Raw genomic sequence first — 16,298 nt, 5'->3', positions numbered from 1 at the left:
TTCCCCTCTCCGGCAGGGTGCCGGAGGCGATCTCCTGAATCCCCCGAGATGGGATTGGTGGCGGCGGCGTCTCTGGAAGGTTTTCCGTATCGTGGCTCTCGGTAATAGGGTTTTCGCGACGAAGGCTATAAGTAGGCGGAAGGGCAGAGTCGGAGGGCTGACGAGGGGCCCACACCATAGGGCGGCGCGGGCCCCTCCCTGGCCGCGCCGGCCTATGTTCTGGCCACCTCGTGGCCCCACTTCGTATGCTCTTCGGTCTTTTGGAAGCTCCGTGGAAAAATAAGACCCTGGGCGTTGATTTCGTCCAATTCCGAGAATATTTCCTTTGTAGGATTTCTGAAACCAAAAACAGCAGAAAACAACAACTGGCTCTTCGGCATCTCGTCAATAGGTTAGTGCCGGAAAATGCATAATAATGACATAAAGTGTGTATAAAACATGTGAGTATCATCATAAAATTAACATGGAACATAAGAAATTATAGATACGTTTGAGACGTATCAGGGACTGACACAAATCCTCTGCCCGCGGAGCCGCCGCCCATGTCCTGGTTATGTGGAAGGCACATTTTCCGACCATGGACCTTGTAAATATTGCCCACGGAGTTCCCAAGGTCACCAACGTCAAGAAACTCATCAAGGAAGTTAGCGGATTTGACTCTCTCTTTTCTTCTCGTGTTAATCACGAGGAGTGGTATGAGAAGCACGAATTTCCGACTGGATTTCCCAAAGACGATGAGGAGGACGAAGAGGAGGGCTCCGGGTCAAGCGCAAGTCCATATGGCAGTGAATCCGGCAAGGACAACACCTTGAACATTTCTGAGGAAGACAAGCCGGAATCCTCCGACTGAAACCTAAAAAAAACATTGAACTGTATCATTTTGGCCCCAGGGAGGGTTTGTAATATAACTTAAGCGTATTTGAAGTAGCTAGGAAGAACATTGCATGCGATGGGCGGAAAATACTTATCCTGCTACCGTTTAACTTATGTATGTGTGTTCTTTTTATCTGAAGCAAGTGCTGGTTTCTGAATTTTCTGGCTTACTTGCTTGACCTTCCACGAGTCGGAAGACCCTTAGCCGGAAAGAGCTCGCCGACGGTGATGGAGCCTAATGGCAAATCCGTCAATAACCGCGGAAACAAGCCCCCTGCTTTAGGTGCCGGAAGTCGCTACTATATGAATCCACAATTCGCAACAAAAATTCCATATTCCAGAAAACTTAAGCTTATGTCCTACTGGAGGATTTTTAAAAAATCACAACAATATACACGCCTAGGAGGAAACATACAGCTCTGCAGTTTTTGTTGAAAAACATACACGATAAAAAAAGAACAATAAAAGGAGGTAAAAGACTCAAAGAGTGAACCATATTCTTTATTTCATCGATCATGTATCATAACTATTACAATGTATGTAATGAGAAACTTGCTAAGCGTGGAAAGGACGTAGCTGTGCGATATTCCAAGGACGATCTGTTTCATCGTATACATCACCCGGATCCTCCCTCTTTCGTTTTCGAGACCAATTTGCATGTCTATCCTTTAACTCACGAATATCAACGAGGTAGTAAGATCCGTTATGTAGCACTTTGCTCGCGACGAAGGGTACTTCCCATGTAGATTGCAACTGATGCTCTTTTACCTGCCGAAGGCGGAGAACCAGATCACCTTCTTTAAACGAGCGATTACGAACTCGACGGCTATGATAGCGTCGTAGTTTCTGCTGGTAGATGATGGAACGCTGGTCAGCTATGTTCCGAGCTTCTTCGAGCAGGTCCACATATATATCTGTCGAGCCTCATTTGCATTTTCCTCATTGTAGGCGGAAACTCGTGGAGAATCATGAATGATGTTGAAAAGTAGCACTGCTTCAGATCCGTATACTAGGAAGAAAGGTGTGAAACTAGTTGATCTGGTAGGGATTGTTCCTAAACTCCACAGAACAACATCTAACTCCTCCGCCCAAGTTCTGACTGCTCGTCGCAGCAGTTCTTTGAGGCGAGGTTTGAGTCCAACTAGTATAAGGCCATTGGCTCGCTCGACCTGTCCGTTGGATTGTGGATGTGACACAGAGGCAAGGTCAAGCCAGATCCCCATGTCATGGTAGTACTCCTTCAGTTCTCCCTGTGCAAAGTTTGTGCCATTATCTGTGATGATGCTATGTGGGATGTCGTATCTCACCACGAGGCTGCAAACAAATTTCAGTGTCGTAGCACCATCAGCTTTTCTCACTAGTTTGGCCTCGATCCATTTGTTGAACTTGTCAACTGCGACCAAGAGGTACTCAAAACTACGAGGAGACAATTTTTTTCAGTTTTCCGACCATATCGAGCCCCCAGACCGCAAACGACCATGTGGTAGGGATGGTCTTCAGCTCTTGAGCTGGAGCATTTGGCTGTGTAGCATAGTACCGGTAGCCACGACATGTTCCAACTATCTTATCAGCATCAGCTTTAGCTGTTAGCCAGAAAATCCTTGCGGGAAAGCTTTTGCAATAAGGGATCTGGGAGCAGCATGATGCCCACAATCACCTAGGTGAATCTCTATAAGAATTGCAATTCCTTCTTCATTGGAGACACATTTTTGGAAAATTCCATTTGCGCTTCTCTTGTAGAGCTGTCCATCAATGATTGTGTAGGACCTTGCTCATCTAACGATCTGTCGTGCGAGAACTTCATCCTCCGGCAACGTCTGATCGATTAGGTAGTCCAGGTAAGGCTTGGTCCAAGCCGTAGTGATAACCATCACCTCCTTGGCCGGAGATACTGCCACATCTGGGTTTTTCGGGTTAGCGCCCTTTACCGAGGGTGTCCACAAGTGCTCAACGAAAATTCCGGGTAGAATTGGCTTCCTACCAGATCCGAGCTTGAACGACGTATATGTCGCTGTATTATCGTCTCTCCTGACGTATTTGACTTCGTATCCGAGGAAGCACTAGGTGATCTCGTCAACTTCGTCTCTGTAAGCCGCCATGATGGAGTTCCTGCCGTTCCAGGTTCCGGCTATTTTCTGTGCCACCAGGTCGGAGTCACCGCAACATATAATGTGCTTGATCCCGATTTCCTTTGCGATGCGCAGTCCATGTAGTAGAGCCTCATATTCCGCCATGTTATTGGTAGCTTCGAAGTGAATGTGCAGAACATACTGCGGTTCTTCTCCGGTGGTGACTTCAGGGTAACTCCAGGCTCCGAGCCTTGATGTTGCTTGGATTCGTCAAAATGCATGACCCAAGCTTTTGGTTACGGCGCAAGTGTGCCCTCCGGTGCTTCAGTATAGTCGACGAAAAAATCCACCAAAGTTTGTGACTGATTGCAGTCCTAGCTTTGTATTTGATATCGAAGGCGGAAAGTTATATTCCCCACTTTGCTACACGTCCGGTTGCCTCTGAGTTGTTGATGATAGTTGACAATGGAGCTGTGCTCACAACTGCCATGGGATGCTCATGGAAGCAGTGTCTCAACTTCCGGCTACCTAGGAATACTCCATAGGCTAGCTTCTGAAAGTGAGGGTATTTCTGTTTGGATTCTGTGAAGACCTCGTAATGTAATAGATGGGCCACTGGACTTCGTACTCATGTCCTTCTTCCTTTCGCTCCACCACGATGATGATGCTGATTGACTTTCTTGGATGCTGCCAAGCAGAGGAACATAGGTTCCGACTCTTCTGGAGCCGCCAAAATAGTTGGGGAGGAGAGTATTCTCTTCAACTCCTGAAGTGTTGCATCTGATGCGTCATCCCAGACAAATTTCTTTGTTTCTTCAGTAACTTGTACAGGGGTAATGCCTTCTCACCAAGACGACCGACAAATCTACTGATTGCTGCTACACAACCAGTTAATCGTTGTACATCTTTAAGACAAGTTGGCCTTTTGATGTTGAGGATGTCCTTGATTTTTTCCGGGTTTACCTCGATGCCTCTGTGAGAGACAATGAAGCCAAGGAGTTTTCCAGATGGTACGCCAAAGACGCATTTTAGCGGATTTAACATCATCTTGTATCTCCAGAGATTTACAAAGGTCTCCTGAAGATCGTTGATCAAGTCGAATCCTTTCTGGGTCATGACCGCGATGTCGTCGACGTAAGCGTGCACGTTCCAGCCAATTTGGTCCTTCATGCACCACTACATCGTACGCTAGTAGGTGGCACCTGCATTTTTCAGACCAAAAGGCATGGTGACATAGCAGTACGTGCCGAAAGGGGTGATGAACGAGATTTCTTTTTTTCGGACTTCTTCATCCGAATCTGATGATACCCGAAATACGCATCAAGAAAACATAGAAGTTCTGGCCCCGCCGTCGAATCAATGACTTGGTCAATGCGCGGCAAGGGGAAACAGATCCTTTAGACAATGCTTATTCAAGCCGGAGTAATCGATGCACATTCTTAGTATTTCAGAATTCTTTTTGGGTACAAGGACGGGATTTGCGACCCAATCTGTGTGGATAACTTCTATTACAAAACCTGCCTCTAGTAACACTACTAATTTCATTCCTATGGCGCGTCGCTTCTTATCTCCAAAGCGTTGCATAGCTTGCTTCACCGGTTTTGCACCCGGATTTATGTTGAGCTAGTGTTCGGCGAGTTCCCTTGGTACTACGGACATGTCAGAAGGTTTTCATGCAAAGATATCCATGTTAGCTCGCAGGAACTCGACGAGCGTGTCTTCCTATTTGGGTTCCAGGCCAGCGCTGACAGAAACCTGCTTGGAGGCGTCACCTTACTTGAGGTCAACCTTCTTGGTGTCTCTCGCGGCCTTGAACATGGTCTTCTGGTCGGAGATTTGCTTCTTGGTGGTGTGCATCTCGGCTGGATCCACCGCGGCTCTGTAGCCTTGCAGCTCCTCTCCAGAGATAACTGCCTGCGCGGAAGGCTGTTTTGCCCTCTTCGCAGCCCCGAGCTTTCTTATAGTCTCAAGATACGATGATCATACCGTTAGGACTCGGAATCTTGAGCTTGTTGTAGATGTATCACGGTCTCGCATGGAACTTGTGGTAGGTTGGCTTGCAAAAGATCACATGGTAGCAACCTTTAAAGGGCACAACCTCAAACGTGATCATCTTCTCACGGTAATTGTTAACATCACCGAAGGCCACATGAAGTTTGATGCTGCCCAGGGAGTTCACCTTTTTACCCGGAACCACACCATGGAACTCTGTGGTTCTGTGCTTAAGTTGTTCCTTGGTAAGGTTCATCTTCTCCAGAGTTTCTAAGTACGTGATGTTCAGGCTGGCTCCGCCGTCCATGAGGCACTTGGAGAAGTCATACTCGTTGATGCGGGGACTAACAACCAAAGCGTAGCACTCTTTAGGGATGACGGTCGGGTGATCGGCTCTGTCGAACGTGCATGGTTTTTTCCGACCACTTCACGTACTGCGGCACAATCGGAAGTGTGACGTTTAGGGTCCGGAGGGCGGATTTCTTCGCCTGAACTGTTGGAGTTCCGAGGAAGGTGTGATATGCACTTGCGCTTTTCTTTCCGAAGGGGTTGGAGGTGTTGGCTACGTCACCCTCTTTGGGTTCCGGCGAAGCCCTATCCTCATCCATTGCCTCGGAGCTAACCTCTTCCTTGTCCTTTTTCTTGCCCTTGCCTCCTTTGCCACGTGGACTGTGCTTCCTTGCACGCTTGTATCCTGCTTCTGGATCCGTCTTAAGATCATTTACCCATTTGCAACTGCGATTTGTGTGAGAGGATTTGCCCATTGTCGGATCAATATGGGCCAGACACGGCATATCTCTCTACTCTTCATCGGTTTGGGGAGCGGGGGATCCGGCCGCGGCCTCTTCCGCTAGCTTGACCACCTCGTTGGAACGTCATGGCGACCATGTCAGATCCACTGCTCTTTTGGTCATCGGGGGATTTTCCGCTTGTTATTGCCGTCACGTTTCTTCTTCTGCTACTGCAGGGGTAAGGCTGTGGCCGGAAGTTCTCCACCTGTGTCATCATCGGCGGCAGTATGGGTGCTGGCGATGGAAATCATCTTATCCAGGTCCAACTTCTGGTCATTGTACTCGCACTTCAGTTTGTGCTGGAGCAGTCCTCCCCTCTGCAGACCTCCCATGAAGGCCAACATAGTTGTTCGATCGTCGACGTTCTCGCAATCGTTTCTTGTTCCTAACCACCAACAAAGTTATTCTCGGGAGGTTTCGTTTCTCTTCTGTACACATGCCTGCAGGTCACTGGCCATGGATGGTCTCTTGTAGGTGCCCCTGAAGTGTCCCTCGAAGGCTATCTTTAGGTCAAACTAGCAAAAGATGGAGTTCTCCGGGATATCGCTGAGCCAAGTCTGGGCCGGACCAACAAGGTACAACTGAAGCATGCCACGGGCCATGTTTGGGGTCCCTCCGGCAAAGCTGACTGCATTGAAGTAGTAATCAATCCAGGTATCAGGCCCCTCTCTACCATCATAATGCTTCAAGTTTCCGGGTAGCTTGAGGTTCATGCCTTTCGGTGTTTTTTCCTCCCGATTTCTCTTCCCAAAACACTTTGGACCAATGTAGCCGATCCTGTATTCATTCAGACATTCCCGTGTGTCACGCGAGCTCCGCCTATGCTCAGGGGACTCCGAGCGGGAGTGTGATCTTCGGCCTCTGCCTCCACCTCCTCTACTAGGTGTTGGTGACGGAGAACCGTGCGGGGGCATGCGAGGCCTCTTGCTTCCGCTATCAGTTTCTCCGCGTCCTTCCTGGCGGTGCTGGCTCCGGTTGCAGCGGCTGCCTTCGCCGTCTTGGCGACTGCCTCCGTCAGATTGCCTTGTCTCAGGTGCACGTTCTTCATTACGGCTCCTGCGGGGCTCAGGTGCATGCTCTTTGTTCCGGCTCCTTCGGGGCTCAACATTGTCGTGGATATTAATTCTGCCAGGCCCATGGGGTCTGGCGTTTCCAGCGGGACTTCGCTGACGAGGGAACGACGGCGCGTACTGGTTCCGGGGCGGTGATGGGTTCTGGTACTTGTCCCTACCAGAGTACATCTCATAGTTTCCCTTGTTTTTATCCCCAGGAGGGGTATATGAAGATATGGGGATCGGATTTGGGTGCTCCCTGGTCTTTCTTTACACTCCGTTGATCCAGTGCGCGATTGATTCTTGCGGCGCTCCCGTGAATTTTCAGTAGGGTTCTTCTGCGCTGTAGACACACATGCCTCCGGGTTGGATTCCAACCTGCGCGAAGTGTTCGCCTTACTCTGTTGCTTCATGGCCGTGGCAATGACTGCACGGAGGTGCTCGATATCGATATCGTCATTGATTTTGGCTAGGAGCTCCGCCGCCATTTTCATGTTATCCTTTGGAGTTGCCTAAGGCTTGGGGCAAGCTGCGCTGTCAAAGTTGATGTTGCGAGGGCGGATAGCTTCTCTTCGCATCTGCCTCGCTTCCTCGTGGGTTTCTTTGACCGTGGTTTTCCACTCTTCTGCAAGCTCTCTGGCCCTCACGAGTTCTTCCTCCGCCAAGCGCTCATTTTCTTTGGCATGCTCGATTAGTCTTTCTGCTTCCATCTTATCCTGAGGGACTAATGCTATAACATTGACTATGTTCTCAGATTTTCCAAGGAGTTATTTACACTTAGCTTCAAGAGCTTCCCGATACGCAACCACCTCTGGGGTGATTGGGGTCGTCAGAATCTTCGGCTGTTGAACGTGCTCTCCATGTTTTCCGGAATCCAGCACTCGTCCCGAGGGATGATTGGAAAGTTGCCGGCGTACAAGACATGCCCCATGGCGATGGTGTCGCTGATGCCTCCGAAGGTAGAACCCTCCCGGTTCCGGCCTCCAGACGCCGCTAGCCCCACGGTGGGTGATGTCTACGGGTGCTTCTATTCTTGTAGACAGTGTTGGGCCTCCAAGAGCAGAGGTTTGTAGAACAGCAGCAAGTTTCCCTTAAGTGGATCACCCAAGGTTTATCGAACTCGGGGAGGAAGAGGTCAAAGATATCCCTCTCATGCAACCCTGCAACCACAAAGCAAGAAGTCTCTTGTGTCCCCAACACACCTAATAGGTGCACTAGTTCGGCGAAGAGATAGTGAAATACAGGTGGTATGAATAAGTATGAGCAGTAGTAACGGCACCAGAAAAGTGCTTGCTGGCGTGTAGTTGATGGTGGTAATATTGCAGCAGTAGTAACGCAGTAAAACAGTAAACAAGCAGCGATAGCAGTATTTAGGAACAAGGCCTAGGGATTAGACTTTCACTAGTGGACACTCTCAACTTTGATCACATAACGGAATAGATAAATGCATACTCTACACTCTCTTGTTGGATGATGAACACCATTGCGTAGGATTACACGAACCCTCAATGCCGGAGTTAACAAGCTCCACAATATTCAATGTTCATATTTAAATAACCTTAGAGTGCATGACGGATCAACACAACTAAACCAAGTACTAACATAGCATGCACACTCGTCACCTTCACACTATGTAGGAGGAATAGATCACATCAATACCATCATAGCAATAGTTAACTTCATAATCTACAAGAGATCATAATCATAGCCTACGCCAAGTACTAACACGGATGCACACACCGTCACCATTACACCGTGCGGGAGGAATAAACTACTTTAATAACATCACTAGAGTAGCACATGGATAAATTGTGATACAAAACACATTGCAATCATAAAGGGATATAAATAAGCACTTCACTATGCCATTCATAACGAGTGAATAAGTATTCCGTGAAATATAGCCTAAGAGACCCACACGGTGCACACACTCGTCACCTTTACACACGTGGGACAAGGAGTCTCCGGAGATCACATAAGTAAAATTCACTTGACTAGCATAACGACATCTAGATTACAAGCATCATCATATGAATCTCAATCATGTAAGGCAGCTCATGAGATTATTGTATTGAAGTACATAGGAGAGAGATGAACCACATAGCTACCGGTACAACCCCGAGCCTCGATGGAGAACTACTCCCTCCTCATGGGAGACAGCAGCGTTGATGAAGATGGCGGTGGTGTCGATGGAGGAGCCTTCCGGGGGCACTTCCCCGTCCCGGCGGCGTGCCGGAATAGAGACTCCTGTCCCCCAGATCTTGGCTTCGTGATGGCGGCGGCTCTGGAAGGTTTCTCCTACCGTGGCTTTTCCGTCTCGAAGTTTTAGGTCAGGGACCTTTTTATAGGCGAAGAGGCGGAGTCGGAGAGGCGACGAGGTGGTGACACACTAGGGGGGCGCGGCCCCCCCTCTGGCCGCGCCGGGCTATCGTCTGGGGGCCCAGTGGCCCCCCTCTGGCGACTCTCGGGTGTTCTGGAAGCTTCGTGGAAAAATAGGATGCTGGGCCTTGATTTCGTCCGATTCCGAGAATATTTCCTTACTAGGATTTCGGAACCAAAAACAGCAGTAAAACAAGAATCGGCCCTTCGGCATCTCGTCAATAGGTTAGTTCCGGAAAACGCATAAATATGACATAAAGTATGCATAAAACATGTAGATAACATCAATAATGTGGCATGGAACATAAGAAATTATCGATACGTCGGAGACGTATCAGCATCCCCAAGCTTAGTTCCCGCTCGTCCCGAGCAGGTAAACGATAAACAAAGATAATTTCTGGAGTGACATGCCATCATAAACTTGATCATATTGTAAACATATGTAATGAATGCAGCGATCAAAACAATGGTAATGACATGAGTAAACAACTGAATCATAAAGCAATGACTTTTCATGAATAGCACTTAAAGACAAGCATCAATAAGTCTTGCATAAGAGTTAACTCATAAAGCAATAAATCAAAGTAAAGGTATTGAAGCAACACAAAGGAAGATTAAGTTTCAGCGGTTGCTTTCAACTTGTAACATGTGTATCTCAATGATAGTTTGTCAATGCAAAGCAATATAACAAGTGCAATATGCAAGTATGTAGGAATCAATGCACAGTTCACACAAGTGTTTGCTTCTTGAGGTGGAGAGAGATAGGTGAACTGACTCAACAATAAAAGTAAAAGAAAGGCCCTTCGTAGAGGAAGCATTGATTGCTATATTTGTGCTAGAGCTTTGGTTTTGAAAACATAAAGAGAGCATAAAAATAAAGTTTTGAGAGGTGTATGTTGTTGTCAACGAATGGTAGCGGGTACTCTAACCCCCTTGCTAGACAAACCTTCAAAGAGCGGCTCCCATTTTATTTTATTTTTGGGTGGCACTCCTTCCAACCTTTCCTTCACAAACCATGGCTAATCGAATCCTCGGGTGCCTGCCAACAATCTCATACCATGAAGGAGTGCCATTTTATTTTAGTTTTATTATGATGACACTCCTCCCAACCTTTGCTTACACAAGCCATGGCTAACCGAATCCTTCGGGTGCCGTCCAACAATCACATACCATGGAGGAGTGTCTATTTTTGTTAATTCATTTGGGACTGGGAATCCCATTGCCAGCTCTTTTTGTAAAATTATTGGATAAGCGGATGAAGCCACTAGTCCATTGGTGAAAGTTGCCCAACAAGAATGAAAGATAAACACCACATACTTCCTCATGAGCTATAAAACATTGACACAAATCAGAGGTGATAAATTTTGAATTATTTAAAGGTAGCACTCAAGCAATTTACTTTGGAATGGCGGAGAAATACCATGTAGTAGGTAGGTATGGTGGACACAAATGGCATAGTGGTTGGCTCAAGGATTTTGGATGCATGAGAAGTATTCCCTCTCGATACAAGGCTTAGGCTAGCAAGGTTATTTGAAACAAACACAAGGATGAACCGGTGCAGCAAAACTCACATAAAAGACATATTGAAAACATTATAAGACTCTACACCATCTTCCTTGTTGTTCAAAACTCAATACTAGAAATTATCTAGACTTTAGAGAGACCAAATATGCAAACCAAATTTTAGCAAGCTCTATGTATTTCTTCATTAATGGGTGCAAAGTATATGATGCAAGAGCTTAAACATGAGCACAACAATTGCCAAGTATCAAATTATTCAAGACATTTTAGAATTACTACATGTATCATTTCCCGATTCCAACCATATAACAATTTAACGAAGCAGTTTCAACCTTCGCCATGAACATTAAAAGCTAAAGCGAAGAACACAAGTGTTCATATGAACCAGCGGAGCGTGTCTCTCTCCCACACAATGAATGCTAGGATCCATTTATTCAAACAAAAACAAAAACAAAAACAAAAACAAACCGACGCTCCAAGCAAAGTACATAAGATGTGACCGAATAAAAATATAGTTTCAAGAGAAGAAACCTGATAATTTGTCGATGAAGAAGGGGATGCCTTGGGCATCCCCAAGATTAGATGCTTGAGTCTTCTTGAAATATGCAGGGATGAACCATGGGGGCATCCCCAAACTTAGACTCTTCACTCTTCTTGATCATAGTATATCATCCTCCTCTCTTGACCCTTGAAAACTTCCTCCACACCAAACTAAAAACAACTCATTAGAGGGTTAGTGCACAATAAAAATTCACATGTTCAGAGGTGACACAATCATTCTTAACACTTCTGGACATTGCATAAAGCTACTGGACATTAATGGAACAAAGAAATTCATCCACCATAGCAAAAGAGGCAATGCGAAATAAAAGGCAGAATCTGTCAAAACAGAACAGTCCGTAAAGATGGATTTTATTGAGGCACCAGACTTGCTCAAATGAAAATGCCCAAATTTAATGAAAGTTGCGTACATATCCGAGGATAACGCACGTAAATTGGCTTAATTTTCCGAGCTACCTACAGGGAGGCAGGTCGAAATTCGTGACAAGCAAAGAAATCTGAAACTGCGCAAGTAATCCAAATCTAGTATGAACTTTACTATCAAAGACTTTACTTGGCACAACAAAACACAAAACTAAGATAAGGAGAGGTTGCTACAGTAGTAAACAACTTCCAAGACTCAAATATAAAACAAAAATACTGTAGTAAAATAAACACATGGGTTATCTCCCAAGAAGTTCTTTCTTTATAGCCATTAAGATGGGCTCAGCAGTTTTAATGATGCACTCGCAAGAGATAGTATTTGAAGCAAAAGAGAGCATCAAGAAGCAAATTTAAAACAAATTTAAGCCTAACATGCTTCCTATGAAAAGGAATCTTGTAAATAAACAAATTCATGAAGCATGATGCAACAAGCATAGAAAGATAAAACAAGTGTAACTTCAAAAATTTCAGCATATAGAGAGGTGTTTTAGTAACATGAAAATTTCTACAACCATATTTTCCTCTCTCATAATAACTTTCAGTAGCATCATGGGCAAACTCAACAATATAACTATCACATAAAGCATTCTTATCATGAGTCTCATGCATAAAATTATTACTCTCCACATAAGCATAATCAATTTTATTAGTTGTAGTGGGAGCAAATTCAACAAAGTAGCTATCATTATTATTCTCATCATCAAATATAGGAGGCATATTGTAATCATAATCAAATTTATCCTCCATAACAGAGCGGTACTAAAAGACCAATATCATTATAATCATCATAAATAGGAGGCAAAGTATCATCAAAGTAAATTTTCTCCTCAATGCTTGGGGGACTAAAAATATCATGCTCATCAAAGCCAGCTTCCCCAAGCTTAGAATTTTCCATATCATTAGCAACAATGGTGTTCAAAGCGTTCATACTAATATGTTCCATAGGTTTTTTAATTTTCGCATCAAACCATCCATGTCTTAAATCAGGAAATAGAATAAGAAGCTCATTGTTGTCCATTATGCCAAACTAGTGTAAACAAGAAACAAAAAGATGCAATTGCAGGATCTAAAGGAAATAGCTTCGAGCACACACACAACGGCAACAGAAAAGTACTTTACCTGGGACCGGAGTATGAGTGCCTTTTACCTTTCCTCCCGGCAACGGCGCCAGAAAATAGCTTGATGTCTACGGGTGCTTCTATTCTTGTAGACAGTGTTGGGCCTCCAAGAGCAGAGGTTTGTAGAACAGCAGCAAGTTTCCCTTAAGTGGATCACCCAAGGTTTATCGAACTCGGGGAGGAAGAGGTCAAAGATATCCCTCTCATGCAACCCCGCAACCACAAAGCAAGAAGTCTCTTGTGTCCCCAACACACCTAATAGGTGCACTAGTTCGGCGAAGAGATAGTGAAATACGGGTGGTATGAATAAGTATGAGCAGTAGTAACGGCACCGGAAAAGTGCGTTGTCGGCGTGTAGTTGATGGTGGTAATATTGCAGCGAGTAGTAACGCGATAGAAACAAGTAAACAAGCAGCGATAGCGATATTTAGGAACAAGGCCTAGGGATTAGACTTTCACTAGTGGACACTCTCAACTTTGATCACATAACAGAATAGATAAATGCATACTCTACACTCTCTTGTTGGATGATGAACACCATTGCGTAGGATTACACGAACCCTCAATGCCGGAGTTAACAAGCTCCACAATATTCAATGTTCATATTTAAATAACCTTAGAGTGCATGGCAGATCAACACAACTAAACCAAGTACTAACATAGCATGCACACTCTGTCACCTTCACACTATGTAGGAGGAATAGATCACATCAATACCATCATAGCAATAGTTAACTTCATAATCTACAAGAGATCATAATCATAGCCTACGCCAAGTACTAACACGGATGCACACACCTGTCACCATTACACCGTGCGGGAGGAATAAACTACTTTAATAACATCACTAGAGTAGCACATGGATAAATTGTGATACAAAACACATTGCAATCATAAAGGGATATAAATAAGCACTTCACTATGCCATTCATAACAGTGAATAAGTATTCTGTGAAATATAGCCTAAGAGACCCACACGGTGCACACACTGTCACCTTTACACACGTGGGACAAGGAGTCTCCGGAGATCACATAAGTAAAATTCACTTGACTAGCATAACGACATCTAGATTACAAGCATCATCATATGAATCTCAATCATGTAAGGAAGCTCATGAGATTATTGTATTGAAGTACATAGGAGAGAGATGAACCACATAGCTACCGGTACAGCCCCGAGCCTCGATGGAGAACTACTCCCTCCTCATGGGAGACAGCGAGCGTTGATGAAGATGGCGGTGGTGTCGATGGAGGAGCCTTCCGGGGCACTTCCCCGTCCCGGCGGCGTGCCGGAACAGAGACTCCTGTCCCCCAGATCTTGGCTTCGCGATGGCGGCGGCTCTGGAAGGTTTCTCCTACCGTGGCTTTTCCGTCTCGAAGTTTTAGGTCAGGGACCTTTTTATAGGCGAAGAGGCGGAGTCGGAGAGGCGACGAGGCGGTGACACACTAGGGGGGCGCGGCCCCCCCTCTGGCCGCGCCGGGCTATCGTCTGGGGGCCCAGGGGCCCCCCTCTGGCGACTCTCGGGTGTTCGGAAGCTTCGTGGAAAAATAGGATGCTCGGGCCTTGATTTCGTCCGATTCGAGAATATTTCCTTACTAGGATTTCGGAACCAAAAACAGCAGAAAACGAGCAAGCGGCCCTTCGGCATCTCGTCAATAGGTTAGTTCCGGAAAACGCATAAATATGACATAAAGTATGCATAAAACATGTAGATAACATCAATAATGTGGCATGGAACATAAGAAATTATCGATACGTCGGAGACGTATCAGTGGGCGCCAACCATCGCTGCTATTCGATGGTACCCCGGAGGAGGGATCCTCACGAAGGGGGGAAGAAGTAGGGGCCATTGGGCGGAGTGCTAACGGGACAGTGGTACACGAGTTACCCAACTTCGAAACACGCTGCATGATACGTCTCCGACGTATCGATAATTTCTTATGTTCTATGCCATATTATTGATGATACCTACATGTTTTATGCACACTTTATGTCATATTCGTGCATTTTCTGGAACTAACCTATTAACAAGATGCCGAAGTGCCGTTCTGTTTCTGCCGTTTTTGGTTTCGAAAATCCTAGTAACGAAATATTCTCGGAATTGGACGAAACGAAGACCCAGGGGCCTATTTCGCCACGAACCTTCCGAAGACCGAAGAGCATACGAAGTGGGGCCACGAGGTGGCCAAACCACATGGCGGCGCGGCCAGGGGGCCCGCGCCGCCCCGTGGTGTGGGCCCCTCGTCGGCCCCCGACTCGCCCTTCCGCCTACTTAAAGCCTCCGTCGCGAAACCCCCGATGCGAAAAACCACGATACGGAAAACCTTACCGAGACGCCGCCGCCGCCGATCCCATCTCGGGGGATTCGGAGATCTCCTCCGGCACCCCGCCGGAGAGGGGATTCATCTCCCGGAGGACTCTACACCGCCATGGTCGCCTCCGGAGTGATGAGTGAGTAGTTCACCCCTGGACTATGGGTCCATAGCAGTAGCTAGATGGTTGTCTTCTCCTCATTGTGCTTCATTGTTGGATCTTGTGAGCTGCCTAACATGATCAAGATCATCTATCCGTAATACTCTATGTTGTGTTTGTCGGGATCCGATGGATAGAGAATACCATGTTATGTTAATTATCAAGTTATTGCATATGTGTTGTTTATGATCTTGCATGCTCTCCGTTACTAGTAGAGGCTCGGCCAAGTTTTTGCTTTTAACTCCAAGAGGGAGTATTTATGCTCGATAGTGGGTTCATGCCCGCATTGACACCGGGACAAGTGACGAAAGTTCTAAGGTTGTGTTGTCTTGTTGCCACTAGGGATAAAACATTGGCGCTATGTCCGAGGATGTAGTTGTTGATTACATTACGCACCATACTTAATGCAATTGTCTGTTGCTTTGCAACTTAATACCTGGAAGGGGTTCGGACGATAACTCCGAAGGTGGACTTTTTAGGCATAGATGCAGTTGGATGGCGGTCTATGTACTTTGTCGTAATGCCCAATTAAATCTCACTATACTTATCATGCCATGTATGTGCATTGTTATGCCCTCTCTATTTGTCAATTGCCCGACTGTAATTTGTTCACCCAACATGCTTTTATCTTATGGGAGAGACACCTCTAGTGAACCGTGGACCCCGGTCCATTCTTTTATACCGAAATACAAATCTGTCGCAATACTTGTTTTACTGTTTTCTCTGCAAACAATCATCTTCCACACAATACGGTTAACCCTTTGTTACAGACAAGCCGGTGAGATTGATAACCTCACCGTTTCGTTGGGGCAAAGTACTTTGGTTGTGTTGTGCAGGTTCCACGTTGGCGCCGGAATCTCCGGTGTTGCGCCGCACTACATCCCGCCGCCATCAACCTTCAACGTGCTTCTTGACTCCTACCGGTTTGATTAAACCTTGGTTTCTTACTCGAGGTGAAACTTGCCGCTGTGCGCATCACACCTTCCTCTTGGGGTTCCCAACGGACGTGTCAATTACACGCATCAAGCAAATTTCCGGCGCCGTTG

The sequence above is a fragment of the Lolium rigidum genome, chromosome 6, assembly GCF_022539505.1.
Source record: "Lolium rigidum isolate FL_2022 chromosome 6, APGP_CSIRO_Lrig_0.1, whole genome shotgun sequence".
NCBI lineage: Eukaryota > Viridiplantae > Streptophyta > Magnoliopsida > Poales > Poaceae > Lolium > Lolium rigidum.
Note: the sequence above shows the minus strand (reverse complement) of the source record.